The sequence below is a fragment of the Hyla sarda genome, chromosome 11 (assembly GCF_029499605.1).
Source record: "Hyla sarda isolate aHylSar1 chromosome 11, aHylSar1.hap1, whole genome shotgun sequence".
Taxonomy (NCBI): Eukaryota; Metazoa; Chordata; class Amphibia; order Anura; family Hylidae; genus Hyla; species Hyla sarda.
In genome coordinates this window covers 31,105,836-31,126,045 of record NC_079199.1, presented here as the reverse complement: position 1 = coordinate 31,126,045, position 20,210 = coordinate 31,105,836, and the positions used below count along the sequence as shown (strand labels likewise).

General features: G+C 43.4%; 1 protein-coding gene across 7 annotated transcripts in view; it reads left to right on the top strand.

The window, feature by feature from the left end:
• Positions 1-20,210, top strand: part of SIPA1L1 (signal induced proliferation associated 1 like 1) — a 278,502-nt gene that overhangs the window by 79,422 nt on the left and 178,870 nt on the right. For 6 of the 7 annotated variants that reach the window (XM_056545756.1, XM_056545760.1, XM_056545757.1 and 3 more), the window contains exon 2: positions 2,580-2,668. The gene's annotated coding sequence lies outside the window, so the exon portion shown is untranslated. Of the gene's footprint in view, positions 1-2,579; positions 2,669-19,652; positions 19,724-20,210 lie in introns of those variants that run through there. The other variant, XM_056545755.1, reaches the window with a different exon arrangement.

The following is a 20,210-nucleotide window of genomic DNA, read 5'->3' as shown; positions in this document are numbered from 1 at the left end:
CCGAACGCTGGAGCCGGAGCTTGTGACGTCATAGCCCCGCCCTCAATGCAAGTCTATGGAAGGGGGAGTGACAGCCATGACAGAGTTTGTTCCAAACGCTGTATAGAGGAGTACCCCTTTAAGGTTTGTTACTATAGTTGCAGCTTTACATGAACCCTGCTGGGAAGGGATTCAGAAACATTGGTTCCTTTACTTTGGGAGATCATGTTAGGAGCAAAAATAGCAAAAAAGACAAATTTCTTCATAAAAAAAAGTGAACCCCCACCCCCATTGAGTTTAGAGGAAGCTGGGGAAACACCTGAAAACTAAGGGACGTGTCACTTCTTTTCTGTGCAGTTTATCCATGGATGGATCTTCGTATCCCTGTCACTATTAGGCTTGGGCTAAACGGCGACTTTAGTAGCTACTGTGACATTAGTGGGTTTCAGTCTTTAAGCTGCTGTGATGTCATAATTAGGTCTCTAGTAAGTAAGCTGCTGTGATGTCATAATTAGGTCTCTAGTAAGTACGGTAAGCTGCTGTGATGTCATAATTAGGTCTCTAGTAAGTAAGCTGCTGTGATGTCATAACTGTTCAAGTAGATGAGCTGCTTGTGATGTCATAAATGTGCTTCTAGTTGGTATGCTGCTTATGATGTCATCATTGTGCTTCTAGTAGATATGCTGCTGTGATGTCATAATTGTGCTTCTAGTTGGTAAGCTGCTTATGATGTCATAATTGTGCTTCTAGTTGGTAAGCTGCTTATGATGTCATAATTGTGCTTCTAATAGATATGCTGCTGTGATGTCATAATTGTGCTTCAAGTAGGTTAGCTGCTATGACATCACAGTGGGTTACAGTCAGGTAACTCCTATGACATTGCAGCTGTCTTAGTCACATTTGACTTCACAAGTGGGATTTAGCTATACAATTGTCAGCTTTTGTGACATCACCAGTGTGTGGAAGTGGGGAAAACCTCAACCTCTGTTACATCATAAATGTGTTTTATTGAGCTGCTGTAACATCACAGTTGTGTTTTTAGATAACATTCTATGACATTTAAAATGTCAGGTCAGCTGCTGTGACATATGATTTTAAGTAGATATAATACTGTGGTCATTTTAATATAATGTAGATAATACCATTTATATGTTTATTTTTAATATACGTTAATTAAAAAGTGTATAAATTTAGGTGAAAAAAATGCTGTCCCTGCAGCTATGCCTGTGAGGGCAGGACAAGCAGGGCTCTGTGCAGGCTCCTGAATTGTCAATCATCCTGCTGTGTGAGCCGGGGACGTGTCAGAGCCTCAGTGTACAGAGCCCTGCGTGTCCTCAGTGTACAGAGCCCTGCGTGTCCTCAGTGTACAGAGCCCTGCGTGTCCTCAGTGTACAGAGCCCTGCCTGTCCTCAGTGTACAGAGCCCTGCTTGTCCTCAGTGTACAGAGCCCTGCATGTCCTCAGTGTACAGAGCCCTGCATGTCCTCAGTGTACACAGCCCTGCTTGTCCTCAGTGTACACAGCCTTGCTTGTCCTCAGTGTACACAGCCCTGCTTGTCCTCAGGGTACACAGCCCTGCTTGTCCTCAGTGTACAGAGCCCTGCGTGTCCTCAGTGTACAGATCCCTGCGTGTCCTCAGTGTACAGGGCCCCTCTTGTCCTCGGTGTACAGGGCCCTGCTTGTCCTCGGTGTACAGAGCCCTGCTTGTCCTCAGTGTACAGAGCCCTGCTTGTCCTCAGTGTACGGAGCCCTGCTTGTCCTCAGTGTACGGAGCCCTGCTTGTCCTCAGTGTACACAGCCCTGCTTGTCCTCAGTGTACGGAGCCCTGCTTGTCCTCAGTGTACAGAGCCCTGCTTGTCCTCAGTGTACAGAGCCCTGCTTGTCCTCAGTGTACAGATCCCTGTGTGTCCTCAGTGTACAGAGCCCCGCTTGTCCTCGGTGTACAGGGCCCTGGTTGTCCTCGGTGTACAGGGCCCCGCTTGTCCTCAGTGTACAGAGCCCCGCTTGTCCATTCACACTTCCTCTATTTGGTCTTGTCACAGAGACACACTGGCAATAGCTGCAGGGACAAAAATATACAAATTTTTCAACCAATGTATATTACAAATATACATATGTTTTTTTTTTTTATACATTTATATAAAAAGTTTTTGTTGACGACGGGTACACTTTAATGTTACATGTAATGGGTTACATCCCTCTCTCATATTATGAGGCCCTTTCTTCTGACACATCTGTTTAAAGTAAATTTCCACATCGAAATAACAACATGTTTTCCTACAACTTTGAGTTTTGTTGTACCTCTGTTATTCTTCCTGGAAATGTATAATCAATGAATTTAGAATAAAAGTTCAATAAATTGCTTTGCTCGTATGCCCAATAATATCAGTGTATGAATATTTCCGTCTCTGCTTTATACCTGCAGCCCTATAATATACTTTACATTGTGGTTTAATACATTGTGCGATGACGTCAGCTGACCTGTCCTGCCTATAGCGATGCAGCACAGTTACCATATACCCTAGAAACTGATATTAAGTGTGAAAAGTGGCGGAAAGCGAACGCATTTAATAAACCGGCGGCTTTGTTTTATTTCTCCAGGGTCTTGTAATGGGACTTTATGCAGACGTTTGAGATGCTAAGCAGAAGCAGCACATGTCAAAGTGAACATCCGCACAATGTTATAGCAGGTAAGCCAATTTTATTCAGGTCAGGGACGGGAAGCGGCACTTGGCGGACTGCTGATGGCTAAATGTATACACTTATTTTCCCGTAGCATTACATCTTATGAGATGTTATATATTTCTTGCCATAGGCTTGGTGGAAGGAAGATGAGGTTGAAATCTGTTATTGATGATTTATTACTCGCTTTTAAAAGATGAGCGTGGAAGACGACAAAATAATCCTTCAATTTTCCACTGGGGGGGGGGGGGGGGGGGAACTTTTCGATGGTTCTCTGCTCAAACCCAGGACTTTTGTATCCTCTTTCCCAATGGATAGGTTATAAATGCTTTTGACTCGAATACCTTAGAACAGTGTTTCCTAATCAGAATGCCTCCAGCTGTTGCAAAACTACAACTCCCAGCATGCCCGGACAGCCGAAGGCTGTCCGGGCATGCTGGGAGTTGTAGTTTTGCAACAGCTGGAGGCCCCCTGGTTGAGATACACTGCCTTAGGAGATGGAATTCATCTTGTGGTTTTTACTTGTTCACCTACTAGCCGACATTTATCATTGTCTTCAGACTGTTTTTTTTTTTTTTTTTTATGTCTAGAATAGAAAAGGCTCAAAAAAAGGCGCAAGCGGGGCTTATTTGCGCCTTTCCTTTTACTCATTTCTGCTGATTTTGGCAATACACGTGATATGGAAGGGTTTTATGAACTGCACCTTTTTGTGAAAAGGCGCAAAAAAGGCACAAATTCACTGAAAATAGGGATCGGAGCTTGTGACGTCATAGCCCCGCCCTCAATGCAAGTCTATGGAAGGGGGAGTGACGGCCATGACAGAGTTTGTTCCAAACGCTGTATAGAGGAGTACCCCTTTAAGGTTTGATACTATAGTTGCAGCTTTACATGAAACCTGCTGGTAAGGGATTCAGAAACATTGGTTCCTTCACTTTGGGAGATCATGTTAGGAGCAAAAATACAAGCAAAAAAGACAAATTTCGTCATTAAAAAAAAAAAGTGAACCCCACCCACATTGAGTTTAGAGGAAGCTGGGGAAACACCTGAAAACGAAGGGACGTGTCACTTCTTTTCTGTGCAGTTTATCCATGGATGGATCTTCGTATCCCTGTCACTATTAGGCTTGGGCTAAACGGCGACTTTAATAGCTACTGTGACATTAGTGGGTTTCAGTCTTTAAGCTGCTGTGATGTCATAATTAGGTCTCTAGTAAGTAAGCTGCTGTGATGTCATAATTAGGTCTCTAGTAAGTAAGCTGCTGTGATGTCATAATTAGGTCTCTAGTAATTAAGCTGCTGTGATGTCATAATTGGGTCTCTAGTAAGTAATACCGATAATCTGTGACCTTTCAGGCCGATAGCCGATAACTTATACCGATATTACGGGCCCTGGGAACAGGTAATTATAAAACCGGGGATGGGGGAGGCAATGGGGCAGCGGGGGTCTCTGGCAAGGTAATTGCCGATATCGATAATGTCCAAAATCGTGAATATCGGCCGATAATATCGGCCAAACCGATAATCGGACGATCCCTAACCGAAAAGTCTCTAAACTACACCAGCCCAGACTTCGCTTAGCTCTTTGTATGTGAAGAGAGAAATTTCAGAAAATGTGACCTGCACAAAATGTATCAAATGCTCTGTGACCGTTTAATAAATTTGGTGCTCCTACACATTACAGCACACAAAAAAAAGGTGTAGAAAAAGGCTTCACTTACACCTACAATGATAAATGCTTCATTTACACCTACAATGATAAATGCTTCACTTACACCTACAATGATAAGTGCCGGCCACTGTATTTCAGCTTTTTATGTTTTAAGTTTTTTAGTATTGATCTCTGTTAATGGCTTTGAGCAGCTTTGCACTTATTTTTTTTTTCTTCTTCTTAGAGCTGATTTGTTTCCATAATGCAAAAATAAGCAGCTTTCTATATATACCGTACTTCTACTCAGGGAAAGATCAGATAAATGTGCCAAATGGACTTTCTGCTCTGCAGCAAGGAGTTTGAGGGGGTAACGCACCATCTTAGATAGTGGACAAGAGTGGGGGAGGAGAGAGAAAAATCCTTGGAGGACGGCACACCCTGGCTGTAGAGAGAGAGGAGAACAGATACAAAGTAGTCTGTGGGGAGAATTATAGGCTGTGTACATGTGTAGAAATAAACGACTTATACCTCACACTGTAGAGGCTGTAGAAGAGAAACAAATAATATATATATATATATATATATATATATATTTTTTTTTTAAAGACCTATACAGAATTTTTATTTATTTTATTTTGCACCATATTAAAGGGGGACTCCGCTACCCCAGCGTTCAGAACATTTTGTTCTGAACGCTTGGAGCGGGCGGCGGGGGGGCGTTACTTCACACCACGACCCCTCAATGCAAGTCTACACCATGCCCCTTCCATAGACTTGCATTGAGGGGGCGTGGTGTGACATCACAAGGGGTGTGGCAGTGAGGTCGCGACCCTCGCCGCCCCCGCCCAGCATTCTAAACGAACACTGTGTGCCGCACAGAGATCGCTGGGGTCCCAGCTGCCGGACTCCCACGATCAGACATCTTATAACCTATCCAAAGGATAGGGGATAAGATGTCTAGGGGCGGAGTACCCCTTTAAGTATAGAGCAATAATGCAACTCCTTGTAGTGCTCACCTCAGCAGTGCAGCTTCCTTCCGCAATAGGACCATATATAGGACAACACAAGAGAAATAGGATAAGAAGACCAAGGTCCAATGCAGGACTGTTCTTAAACTTCTTTTGCTTTATTGATGTAATCATTAGCTTACAGACATCACAAGGCAGACACAAATGACATGTTTCGGGCAACTAATGTCCCCTTAGTCAAAGTGCGTTAAATGTGTCACTTTTCTTTTGTCTTGTGAAGTCTGTAAGCTTTCAATTGTAGTCATAAAGCAAGAGAAGTGCAGAGGGTGGACCTGATTGCCAGGGAGCAGAAACAGGTAAGATGTTTTCTCTCCCTGGACAACTCCTTTAAGTACAGAACAAGAATGAAACGTTTTTCAAAGTCTGAAATGAATGAATCAAAAATGTATATAAATCAACTGGTGCTAGAAAGTTTATACAGATTTGTAAATTACTTGTGTTTAAAAAAACGTAATCCTTCTGGTACTTAGCTGCTGTATGCTCCCCAGGAAGTTGTGTAGTTCTTTCCAGTCTGACCAGAGTGCTCTCTGCTGACACCTCTGTCAGTGTCAGGAACTGTCCGGAGCAGGATCAAATGCCCATAACAAACCTCTCCTGCTTTGGACAATTCCTGACACGGACAGAGGGGGCAGGAGTGAGCACTGTGGTCAGACTGGAAAGAACTACACAATTTCCAGTGGAGCATACAGAAGCTGATAAGTACTAGAAGGATTAAGAATTTTAAATAGAATTAATTTACAAATCTGTATAATTTTGTGGCAGCAGTTGATTTGCAAACATTTCCCCCCCCCCCCCCTCCAGAGTACCCCTTAAAGGGTACCTCTCATCAAATAAACTTTTCATATATTATAGATTAAAGAGTACCTCTCATCGAATAAACTTTTGATATATTTTAGATTAATGAATGTTGAATAACTTTCCAATAGCATGTTAATGAAAAATATGCTTCTTTCTATTGTATTTTTCCCGATCAGTCCTGTCAGCAAGCATTTCTGACTCATGCTGGAGTCCTAAACACTCAGAGCTGCCAGCCTGCTTTGTTCACAGCCAAATAGGCTGTGAACAAAGCAGGCTGGCAGCTCTGAGTGTTCTCCTTTGTGAACAAAGCAGACTGGCAGCTCGTAGTGTTTAGGACTCCAGCATGAGTCTGAAATGCTTGCTGCCAGGACTGGTAGGGAGACCCCTAGTGGTCATTTCTTCAAAGTGGAAAATTAAATAGAAAGAAGCATATTTTTTAATAACATGCAATTGTAAAGTTATTCTGCATACATTTATCTATAATATATCAAAAGTTTTTTTTGATGAGAGGTACCCTTTAAAGGTCTTTCTTTATTACCCATGGTGCTAGTTATCGTTCTAATAGTACTCGGGTGATCAAGTACTCTTTAGTAAAGCCTTCTATTACATGCTCTCCATGATGGATCACTAGGAGTTTATAGGATTGTAAAAATACATCAGATGTTCTTTTTATAGCACCATTATTACTTTACATGAATTTTTAGGGCCCTGGAATGAGGAATTATTTATAGGACACAACTACAGTTCAGCATCCCTGAAATGTACTGATTTATTAGGGTGGAACATCTGGGAATGCGTCTGCGAGATATCCAAGTAAAACAAATAAGGACCTTACAGAGTCAACGTCCTTGTAGGCTTGGACATGACTACACCGAAAATGTTCATCTTTTATATAGAAAAGGTTTCTTGAAAGAATGTGGTGTAGCTTGGAGAACTTTAAGTATTTTAAGCCTAAATATGTGTTTCAAATTGATGTGCGTTCTACAAATTCCCCATCCCCCACACCACCACATGCATCTTAAATGGTTTAAGAACTAGTCAAGTCGCAGATGGGTGTTTGGAGCTGTGCTCCAGGAAGCACCCGGGAAAGCTTGGTTACTTAAAGGGGTACTCCCGTGGAAAACTGCCAGACTAGGGGTATAAAATGAAAGATGAAGAATAGAATATTAAAGAGATAGTAGATGAAGAGTTGTGTCAAATATTAAACATTTATTAAGGGCCCTTGCTTCGGACGACACACAAATAATATTAACCGTATATTAAAAAATGAGTAAGTATGATTAGCCCCAATTGTATTTTTACTAATTTTTTTATATATGGATAATATTATTTGTGTATCGTCCGAAGCAAGGGCCCTGCCGAGGACCTCACTATGAAACTATTGTAATTAATGTAATCTAATAAATGTTTAATATTTGACACAACTCTTCATCTACTTAATATATTCTTTTATTATTGGATGATTTATTAATAATCACTATTATTTTATTATTATTATTAATAATAATAATAATAATTTGTAGGATTATTATTGTATTATTATTATTTTATTATTACTATTATTATTATTATTTTTTTAACGTTTACTATATAGAAGGTTTCTTGTTTGCCAAAAGTCATTTGCCATTGAGAACTGGTTTATTTATATTCCTTTATATGCTATCTGGTTCTATTGCAGTATTCTCCAACCAGGGTGCCTCCAGCTGTTGCCAAACTACAGCCTCTGGCTGTCCAGGCATGCTGGGGAGTTGTAGTTTGGCAACAACTGTAGGGAAGCATCGCTCTATGGTTTCTCTTTCTATGGCAGTATTTCCCAACCAGGGTGCCTCCAACCTTGTTCCGTCCAGGCATGCTGGGAGTTGTAGTTTTGCAGCAGCTGGAGGCCTCCCAGTTGGAAAACACTGCTCTATGGTCTCAACCTACTCTCTATTCCATGTCAGTCTACATAGGTCACTGTGATTTTTCCGCATAGCCCGTTTCGAAATGGAAAGCGGTTTAAGGATGTTGTGAACCCTTGTTGGTTTTGGCAATAGGAATCCTGCGTCTCCTGCAGTCGTCTTTAATAAAACATTTGTCTCCTCAGCAAGGCACTCCCGCGCTCGATATTCCCAATTCCCACCGGCCCTGTCTGATAATATTGAACTTTCCATATTCATTTCCCTTGCATGTCAAAATGAAGTTGTTGTAACGCATTTCTGAGGTGGTTTATTGCTGTTTAATGGCTGTTTTATGGTTGCCTCGAGACATCCTCAGTAGAATGGAGGCATTATTTGCTCCGAGATGCCTGTATAATATGGCTTCTTTTGCTCCCGAATATCTAAAAGTAGCAAGTATTGTTTTAGCATGGGAACAACGCAGTAATGTTTCTAAATCTTTATGGCGCATATGAACTTCACGTAAACGATGGGATTGGTCTGCACTCAAGTGTAGTGACCAAAATATCCTATACCACTGGCTTTCTACTTAACATTTTTGTATTTCTTAACCTTATAGAGACAGTTTTTATTTCTTTTATTTTTTTGTAAATGGCACTGTACATGTCTATTGGCTGTGGCATAAAACTGACCTTTTTTCCTAATTGTGGAAACCCCTTAAAGGGGTACTCCGCTGCTAAGTGTTTGGAACAAACTGTTCCGAACCCTGGAGCCGGCGCCGGGAGCTTTTGACGTCATAACCCCGCCCCTCTCATGACATCACCTCCGCCCCCTCAATGCAAGTATATGGGAGGGGGCGTGACGCTGTCACGCCCCCTCCCATAGACTTGCATTGAGGGAGCGGGGGGGGGGGGGGTGATGGCATGAGGGGGTGGGGTTATGACGTCACAAGCTCCCGACGCCGGCTCCAGCTTTCGGAACAGTTTGTTCCAAACACTGAGCAGCGGAGTACCCCTTGAAACTTTATCCATCACATGGTTTCATTGCATGGGTAGGGTCACACGTGTCGTATTTTGCTGTGTATTTTCGGCTTCTCATTTTTGTACCATTTTGAAGTCAGTGGGAAGCAAATTACGCAGCTGATTTTGCTTCCTATGGTCTTCAATGGATAGCAAAATGTGCAGCAGCAAATACCCAGCAAAATACGGCACATGTGACCCTACCCCATAAAACCCACTGACCCAGGGAAAAAGCTTTTAATAAAAGGATACATAGCATACCTTTTTTTTAATGTACTGAAAAAAAACTACTTTTACAGGCACCCGAGGTGTCAAAGAGGTGTGGTCTGTGAACCTGTGTCCCCGTAGCGGAATGTGACCGGCTGTACAGGGACTCAGTTTTCTGCTTTACAGTCCGCTCCCTCTCACTTCCATCCCTTCTACCCTCTCTCCGGGGGACAGGGACTACGTTTTTCCGCACATCTTCCAGCCTTTCTCCCACCTGCCTGCGCCGCACATCCATCATCCATCCACTATCTGTTTTAAGAGTACAACCCCCAGCATGTCCCCACTGCGGCATGCTGTGGGAGTTGTAATCTTGAAACAGGTTGCGGGTGGATGTTATAAGTGCACGTGGGCTCCATAGTCTGTCTAAGCGGTGTAGAAACTATCCCCATCCCCCTGAGAGAGAGTGTAGCGGGAATGGAGTAAGAGGGAGCGGGCTGTCATTGTGCAGAGGATCACATTCTGCTGCAGGGACATCGTTTTCTTCATTACACCACAACACCTGCCCGCCTTCACCCAATTTGATGGATACACAGGGATTGGTTTCCAGCTCAAAGTCTACTGAAAATACCGTGCAGGTGCCCTGACTTTGGATTCATGCACAGTGAGTATGTGAGGTTGATGCATAACTTGGCAGCCTTACTGCGCGACAGTCTGCTCTGGTGACAGCCCAGCGGGTGCTGTGGGAGGCCGGTGCTCAGGAAGAGATCCACCCCATACAGGTATGCGCAGCATTTTCACTCTGCTCAGTTTTAGCAGCCAATCCCTATGTGTCCATCCAACAGAGCGGGCGAGGAATCACAGCGCGCAGGCTTTGGGCCCCCATAAAAGGAGTTTTTTTTTTTTTTTTTTGTGGTGCAGTAAATGAACGCACATACTTTGAAACCATGTGACTGATGCCTTTTAGTTTACGGTCAAACGTGCTGTATTTTGGTGCATTTGTGCCGATGAGTATTTTGCTACCCATTGAAGTCAATAGTTAGCAAAAATAAACTACCGAAAGTACACAGCAATATACGGCATATGCGACTCTACCCTTAAGGTCTATTCACATGTCAGAATTTCCGCTAGCGGAATTCCGCCTCAAATTAAAGCCCATAGACTTCTATGGGATTCCGCGCTCCCATTCACACTTCTGAATTTCCGCTTGCGGAAATTCAGAAGTGTGAATGGGAGCGCGGAATCCCATAGAAGTCTATGGGCTTTAATTTGAGGCGGAATTCCGCTAGCGGAAATTCTGACGTGTGAATAGACCCTAAGGGTACGTTCGCATGTTCTTATTTTCTGCTGCAGATTTTGCTACCTAAATCTGCAGCAAAAGTACGCATGTGTGTGCACCCTAAAAGTGTTCTGGTCAATTAACAATTCTTTTGATATGTGACTTAGACATGTCAGAAGTATTGATCTGTGGGTGTTCAGACCCCCCCCCCCCCCCGATCATTAGAACAAGCAGGGGGAGATGTGATTCATTGCCCGACTCTCTGCTTTCTCCGTTCCTTTGCTTGAGCCGGGCCCCATTTTAAGTATATGGAGCTTGCGTCTCTGTGACAAAAACCCGTGTGCCTTGTCTGCCCACAGGTTTACTGATCTGAATTCACAGCATTCTAAATCCCATAATGCACCGCTGTGGCTGAATCTTGCCTATAGGAGTTACTAGATTTAGCCTTCCCCTAAGGCCTACATGATGGGCACTTACCAACGTAAACATGGGATTGGTCTTTAAGGTATTTTTCAGAAGCTAAAAGCATTTGGCTGAAGACCTCCTGTCACCTTGCATGCTACATGTCATGGTCATCTTCACTATTGTTTGGTACAAGTCATTTTTTCCCGAATGGTCCCTTGAGACGTCTCTCACTAGGTCACATAATGTTTATGTTGGATGTTATCCTAGTCAGTAAGTAATAGAGATTAGACCAGACTATGGGAATCCTCTTATTCACTTCCTCACCTTCAGGCCTCATTTACAGATATGTCCTATCTATATGCTTCTATCATGTTTTCGTTGGGCAACTATTATACAGTTTTCGATGTTATAAAGATTTACTTCATGAGCGTTAAACCTGTGTCTGTCCACTGGCGTGCCAGGAGTTGTAGTTTTGCACCATCTGGAGGGCCACAGTATGGAGATCAGTGCTTTAAATTATATATTAAATACGTCTTTCATAACTTGATGAAGCTCCCTGCACATGGCATTATGGGCCTCCTACTCAAGTACACCCATATTGCCATATTTCTTTATGTATATAACCATGCCATGTACTGAACGCCACATGTCCGCACCCCACAGATCGAATATTGATGACCTCCATTAAAAAATCCTTTAAACAGAACTGCCCCTTAAGATGTATTGTGGGATTCCAGGTCAATTAAAGACATCTTATCGGTGCGATCTAACACCCGGGCTGCACTGCAGCTTTTTCATTGTTAGCTTGTGCTCATACTAGCACGTGCCATATGTTTTGTAGCAGCTATATTAAGTATTTTAGCCCATTTCTGTTCTCTTGAATGGCTCACAGCCGTAATATCTAGGTCAGTAGGGGTGTCAAGAGTCTGTCTCTCTCCCCCCCCCCACGAGACTGAGTGATGGGCGATCCTTAGGATAGGCCATAAATGCTAAAAGCCTGGATAACCCCTTTTTAATACTACATTGCCATAGATGGATTATCCATTTTAAGGTCAAATGGACTCTGCTTATCCCCTTTATACTGGATCTGCCTGTGTTTAAAACCAGGAAGGAGATGTCCTTAAAGGGGTACTCTGCCCCTAAACATCTTATCTCACATCCAAAGGATAGGGGGTAGGATGTCTGATTGCGGGAGTCCCGCCGCTGGGGACCCCCGCAATCTCTCTTGCAGCACCCCCGTTCATGAGCTGCTCGCTCCGTGACTGATGACTGGCTATACAAGGGCCGGGGTATTGTGACATCACCGCTCCGCTTGCATTGATGGGGCGGGGCGTGAGTTCACAAGGGGCGGAGCCGTGACACCACGATACCCCAGCCCCTGTATCGCCCGCCATCAGCCATGGAACGATCTTCGCTCCGTGCAGCTCATGACCGGGGTTGTTGCAGGAAAGACCGTGGGGGTCCCGCCGCTGGATGGATTATCCTTTAGATAGGGGATAAGATGTCTAGGGGCGGAGCACCCCTTTTAATGGTGTCTGTTTAGTTCCGGATGATGGGTGGTGTAGTTGGGACACAGCTGGAGTGGAAAACCTCTCCTCTCCAGTTATTTGAAGGAATCTTATCATTACTTCTGAACATTCTGATTCTGACAAGCTAAGCCCTCTGGAATGTACGGCTGCTCCTTACAAAGGGTCTTCAGAAGCATGGCGTTCCCATGGACGTGGCAGAGCGGGTGATGTTGAGGGGTCATGTTTTTGCTGCTCTCCGTGGATACAATCCAGCACAGTTCATACTTCTGTCATAAAAAAGTAAAACACACAGAAGAAGATAGATGTTTTTGTGTCATGATGCTGGAGTAAGGTTGTGATCCTCACCGCGGGGAACGAACAATGAATGCTAATAACATGCAACTTCTTTATGTTGTGACCTAGAATATGACTCAGACATTCCTACACAGCCTTTGTCTATGTTAATTGTTCTGCAAGACCTACCCGAAAAAAAGGCTGGGACGTAATAGGCCTGTAGCGGGTGATCTGTGTCATTATATGGGAGCAGCTGTTAGTTACTTGGGGAGGTTTATGTTATAAACCACTAGATCATCTCGTAATCTTCGTCTCCTACTGAAACCGTCGTGGGAATGAAATTACCATGTGTTACCGAGAAAATACTTTGATCTGCATTGTCTTCCTGATGACGATCATACCGCGCATTAAGGTGTATTGTCATGTTCAGGGATTGTTTTGTGCAGATTTAGAAGCCAAAGACAGACATGGATCAGAAATGGATGGCATGTACAGGAAAGACTGGGATGTCTGCTTTTTTTGTATCTGTTCCTGGCATTAGCTTCAAAAGCTGCACCAAAAAGTTACTCTACAGACAATAGTCTGTATGGGGGCAGCATGACTGTTGGGTGAAACAAAGATTGAGCTGATGCAAGATAAGCCCTTTCATTGGTTTATTCCCCTTTAACTATTAAGAGCAACATGCATTATAGACTGATAAGAGTATGAGATGATAGCTGATGGTCAACATTTATGGGGAACTGAGTTACTGCTCTTTAAAGTGTACCTGTCATTAGGAAAAACTTTCTATATAATGTAGAAAATAACATATGTATATTTGTAATATACATTGATTAAAAATTGTTTATATTTTTGTCCCTACAGCTATTGTCTATGTCTCTGTGAGGAGACCAAATACAGAAAGTGTAGGCGGACAAGCGGGGCTCTGTGCAGCGGGGAACAAGCGGGGCTCTGTGCAGCGGGGAACAAGCGGGGCTCTGTGCAGCGGGGAACAAGCGGGGCTCTGTGCAGCGGGGAACAAGCGGGGCTCTGTGCAGCGGGGAACAAGCGGGGCTCTGTGCAGCGGGGAACAAGCGGGGCTCTGTGCAGCGGGGAACAAGCGGGGCTCTGTGCAGCGGGGAACAAGCGGGGCTCTGTGCAGTGAGGCTCTATGAGACGCCCCCGGCTCACACAGCAGGATGATTGACAAGCCAGGAGCCTGCACAGAGCCCTGCTTGTCCACCCACACTTCCTTTATTTGGTCTGCTCACAGAAACACATACAATAGCTGCAGGGACAAAAATATATCCATTTTTTTCTGTGATCAGACAGGTACGCTTTAATGGGCAGTTCAGATTTTCCCCTCGTACATCTACTCACTACGTGTCATTTCGCATTCTATGCCGCTCTGTCCATCCTCTTCTATATTCATGTTCTACATCATATAAAATTAAACCTAGTTTCCCTTGGCACATGCAATCCCCTAACATTGTTCTGTCTCTTTGTCACTTATGTCCGTATCATATGTTATGGTTGTCTTTTCTCAGTACAGAGTGTCACTTGCATTAAGCTTTCTCTGTAACATGTGGATCAGCCAAGGTTGCTTAACTTGAAAGGTCATGATATCAATATAATTATTCTGTATAAGCCCCATAGGGTAGTGGTGACCAGCTGCTCATTTACTGCTAGACACAATAAGCATATCTGACACATGGGATGGGTTATAATGAATACCCTTAAGTATTCTTCAGGAATATAGATGCAGACTTCGATATAATTCCATGGGACATCCGCGACATGCCCTCAAATCTGTCACTTCATCCATTGTGTGTGAACGTGGTTTATAGGTAAAGATCTCACACTATATGTAGGTTCCTTGGGGTAGATTTATCATAACCTGTCCAGAGGAAAAGTTTTAATCTGATTGGTTGCTATGGGCAACGCAGAATCGTCCCCCTGGACAGGTTTTGTTACTATAGGGCAGCTAATGGGTATTTTCAGTAATGAAGGGGACAAGTAGATGTCAGCTTTTAAGATGGTATATAGCACAGCGAGTATGTAAATAATTATCCCAGATTTTCCCTTTTACCCCTTATGCAGGAATATAGCATCAGAATGCGATATCTGGCTAGTTATGGTAAATTTTCAAGGGGCCAAAGAGTTCTGTCTACTGTGTATATACAGTTGTTATTGATGTATGTATAAGGCCAGGTTTACATCCTGCTTGTTTTTGCAAAAAGATGGCTGAGAAATGTAAGTACATTTAGGTGCATGAGTTTCTGTACGTCACCTATTAAAAGAAAGGGAGGACTCTGCTACAAGTGTATTTCCGCAGCAGAATGTCCGCAGTGTTGACGAACCTTAAAGGGGTACTCCATCCCTAGGCATATTATCCCCTATACAAAGGATAGGGGATAAGATGTCTGATTGCGGGGGTCCCGCCACTGGGAACACCCACAATCTCGACTGCAGGACCCCAGACATCTGGTGCACGGCGCAAACTTTGCTCCGTGGCAGATGACTGGTGATACAAGGCGGTGGCTTGTGACCCCTTTAAGTCGGGCCCACAAGCTCCTGTGTATCCAACCTTTTTTCTGTTTTTTAATAATTTCTGTTTTTGTTTTTCTCATGCATTATACTTAGCAAATTTGTCTTTTCCTTTGTTTACCGTATATACTCGAGTATAAGCCGACCCGAATATAAGCAGAGGCCCCTAATTTCACCCCCCAAAAAAAGGAAAAGTTATTGACTCGACTATAAGCCTAGGGTGGGAAATACATCATCCCCCCATGTAATCATCCAGACCCCCCCGTCATTATCCAGACCCCTGTCATCATCCCCCCCCCCCTTTCATCATCACCGCCTGTCAATCCCTTCATCAGTGGTCTTCAACCTGCGGACCTCCAGATGTTGCAAAACTACAACTCCCAGCATTCCCGGACAGGATGAAGACCACTGCGACCTTCGTCATCCTCCAGACACCCGTTCATGCGCGTCCCTGTGCGTCGTCAAGGCAACGTCACTAGTCCGGGGCCGGGCCAGTAGTAGAGGGCCCCCCGGGTGAAAATGGACAGCCCGGAACGACTAACCCTCCCCACCGGATGGTCCCTTCAGCATAGATGGCCCGGACCAGCCCACCCTTCCTTCCCACCAAGGGGAGGTGAGTAGAAAGCTAAAGGGAGTGTCTGGATGATGATGAAGGCCGCAGTGGTCTTCAACCTGCGGACCTCCAGAGGTTTCAAAACTACAACTCCCAGCATGCCCGGACAGCCGATGGCTGTCCGGGCATGCTGGGAGTTGTAGTTTTGCAACATCTGTAGGTCCGCAGGCTGAATACCACTGATGAAGGGATTGACAGGCGGAGAGTTCACTCGAGTATAAGCCGAGGGGGGGCCTTTTCAGCACGAAAAATCGGCTTATACTCGAGTATATACGGTATGTTTAAAAAATAAAAATAATCTGATATACACACGTATACTTTTTCCTCTTCTGGCTGAGGCGTGTCATTGGTGTCACCAGCTGCCATTGCCGTGTATATCACATAAAACCAATAATGATCCAATAGATTTTAATCAGCTCTTTATTGCCGAGGGCAAGTTACAAAGACATGGGGGCGCGTCGCTGATGATGATTTTTTTTGTATGTCCGATATCAGACGTGGGGATTATATAATGTTCCCTTTTGTTAGGTTTTCTGCCTTCATACAGAAGACCAAACAATTGAGTATCTTTCCTTGGGTTTGTATCGCACATGTAGGCAGGATCGGGCTGCACGCGCTCGGTCGTATTCACAATGATGCTGTTTGGCAAGCATCACCATCTCCCCAAAGATCTTGATTTAAACAAGCTCATTTCTAAGCAAAAGGCCCTTAAAATATCCAGATGGTGGCATTTTGTTGCAACTTTTGCAAAGCAGCCAATTTTAGTTTTTTTTTTTTTTTAAGTTTTCTGTAGGCGAAATCATTAGAAGTTTTTTTTTTATTTTTTTTTTATTTTTTTTATGTTTAATTTTAATATGTATGTAAATCAGTTGTTCTATCAGGTTGCATTTATTTAGTTTGAGCCTGATATAGCTCGTATTAATTCAGTATGACAGGATTGTCTATCCATCAGCCAAGGCCCTTAAAGGGGTACTCCGCTGTCACAGCGTTCGGAATGGTTTTTTTTTCGAACGCTGGGTGCGGGCGGCAAGAGGTCGTGACGTCATGGCCAGGCTCCTTGTGATGTCACGTCACGCCCCCTCAATGCAAGTCTATGGGAGGGGGCGTGGCGTCCACCACACCCCCTCCCATAGACTTGCATTGAGGAGGCGTGGCGTGATGTCACGAGGGGCTTGGCCGTGTCATCACGACCCCTTGCCTCCCGCACCCAGCGTTCTAAACGAATGCCGGTTGCTGCACAGAGATACTTGCTGCAGGATCCCTGCGATCAGACATCTTATCCACCATCCTTTGGATAGGGGATCAGATGTCTAGGGGCGGAGTACCTCTTTAACCCCTTAAGGACTCAGCCCATTTTGGCCTTAAGGACTCAGACAATTAAATTTTTACGTTTTCATTTTTTCCTCCTCGCCTTCTAAAAATCATAACTCTTTTATATTTTCATCCACAGACTAGAATGAGGGCTTGTTTTTTGCGCGACCAGTTGTCCTTTGTAATGACATAACTCATTATATCATAAAATGTATGGCGCAACCAAAAAACACTATTTTTGTGGGAAAATTTAAACGAAAAACGCAATTTTGCTAATTTTGGAAGGTTTCGTTTTCACGCCGTACAATTTATGGTAAAAATGACACGTGTTCTTTATTCTGAGGGTCAATACGATTAAAATGATACCCATTATTATATACTTTTATATTATTGTTGCGCTTAAAAAAAATCACAAACTTTTTAACCAAATTAGTACGTTTATAATCCCTTTATTTTGATGACCTCTAACTTTTTTATTTTTCCGTATAAGCGGCGGTATGGGGGCTCATTTTTTGCGCCATGATCTGTACTTTTTTTTGATACCACATTTGCATATAAAAAACTTTTAATACATTTTTTATAATTTTTTTTAAATAAAATGTATTAAAAAAAGTAGCAATTTTGGACTTTTTTTTTTTCCGTTCACGCCGTTCACCGTACGGGATCATTAACATTTTATTTTAATAGTTCGGACATTTACGCACGTGACGATACAAAATATGTCTATAAAATTTATTTTTTACGCTTTTTGGGGGTAAAATAGGAAAAAATGGACGTTTTACTTTTTTATTGGGGGAGGGTATTTTTCCCTTTTTTTTTTACTTTTACATTTTTTAACATTTTTTTTTACACTTGAATAGTCCCCATAGGGGACTATTCATAGCAATACCATGATTGCTAATACTGATCTGTTCTATGTATAGGACATAGAACAGATCAGTATTATCGGTCATCTTCTGCTCTGGTCTGTTCGATCTCAGACCAGAGCAGGAGACGCCGGGAGCCGGACGGAGGAAGGTGAGGGGACCTCCGTGCGGCGTTCTGAATGATCGGATCCCCGCAGCAGCGCTGCGGGCGATCCGATCATTCATTCAAATCGCGCACTGCAGCAGATGCCGGGATCTGTATTGATCCCGGCACCTGAGGGGTTAATGGCGGACACCCGCGAGATCGCAGGCGTCGGCCATTGCCGGCGGGTCCCTGGCTGCGATCAGCAGCCAGGATCAGCCGCGCATGACACGGGCATAGCTCCGATGCCCGCGGTTATGCACAGGACGTAAATGTACGTCCTGGTGCATTAAGTACCACCGCACCAGGACGTACATTTACGTCCTGCGTCCTTAAGGGGTTAAAGGCTTAAAGGGGTTATCCAGGAAAATAATTTTTTTATATATATATATCAACCGGCTCCAGAAAGTTTTTGTAAATTTAGATTTGTAAATTACTTCTATTAAAAATTCTTCATCCTTTCAGTACTTATGAGCTTCTTAAGTTGAGTTGTTCTTTTCTGTCTAAGTGTTCTGTCTGATGACACGTGTCTCGGGAACCGCCCAGTTTAGAAACAAATCCCCATAGCAAACCTCTTCTACTCTGTGCAGTTCCCGAGACAGGCAGAGATGTCAGCAGAGAGCACCGTTGCCAGACAGAAAACAACAACTCAACTTCAGCAGCTGATAATTATTAAAAGGATTAAGATTTATTAATAGAAGTAATTTACAAATCTATTTAACTTTCTGGAGCCAGTTGATATAGAATTTTTTTTTTTTCCCCTGTATAACCCCTTTTAATATTTTTATGGCCTCCTTAAATGGTATTGCATATGTATGATGCACTTGGGCAGAATTACAGCAGTGTTGATAGTGTCTACAAATAAGTAATACCTATGTGATGCCTCCAAATGTACAGCATCAGTGTCAATATAACTGCGTGCTAAATATTTAATTTATGTACCTTCTTTACATCAATGTTTTCCAACCCATCGCTCTCCGACTGCTACAAAATGACAACTCCCATTATACCCTGACAGACATGATAGGGGCGGCTGGTAAAATTCTCAGTGGATTATAGTACCAGGCATGTGGATAGGACTCTACAAACCTAAGGGCTTTTTCGCATTAAGATTCGGCCCTCCAAGTGCTTGCTCTCAGATCTTCTATTTGGCGAATCTGTGGCCGAAAAATAAAACGTTAAGTATTAAAACTATTAATTAGAAATTTTCCATTCCATCATTCTCGTAAGGCGTCCTGTGCACCACCGATAACACTGCCACATTTACACCTGCTTTTTATACCAGATTTCAGCTCAGCTAAACTGTTTTTCTGCCCCAAATCCCTCCGCGGCTTTGCCTCATCCATATTTATCCCCTAAGGCTTCTCTACACTTCAGAAATGCTTTGTGCTTAGCATTTTGTAAACTTTTAACATCTTGATTTTCTTCTTTTTTCTACCCACTCAATTACTTATGCCGTTTCTTAAATAGCATCTGGCAGACGTCTTATTGGCTGACCGGCTCTTTGCCCAGGGGCTTTATAAACACGAAGTTGAGGAATTCGAAAATGGTACATCTCGCACCCCCTCCAACCCAATGTATCACAGTAAGATTTGTAAACTATGGTGCTTGAAATGTTGCAGAGCTTTTTCATCAGTAGAGAACCTGTTTTGGCTTTCTTGTTGGGCGACCCCCCAGGTCAGAGTAGCTGCCGAGCCCGTGAAGAACGAAGGTCGATTCTTAGTAGGACTCTACGATTCTAGATTCTATATATATATATATATATATATATAGAAAAAAAAAAAAATTTTTTCCTGGATAACCCCTTTAATGCTATATTGGGCGATCTTGTAATAACGTTTGCATATCATCGCAGCGGTAAAGTGCATTGCTGGCTCAGTCAGTTCCTATGTCAGTGTTTTCCAACCAGGGTGCCTCCAGCTATGGCAAAACTACAACTCCCAGCATGCCCGGACAGCCGAAGGCTGTCCGGGCATGCTGGGAGTTGTAGTTTTGCAACAGCTGGAGGCACCCTGGTTGGGAAACACTGTCCTATG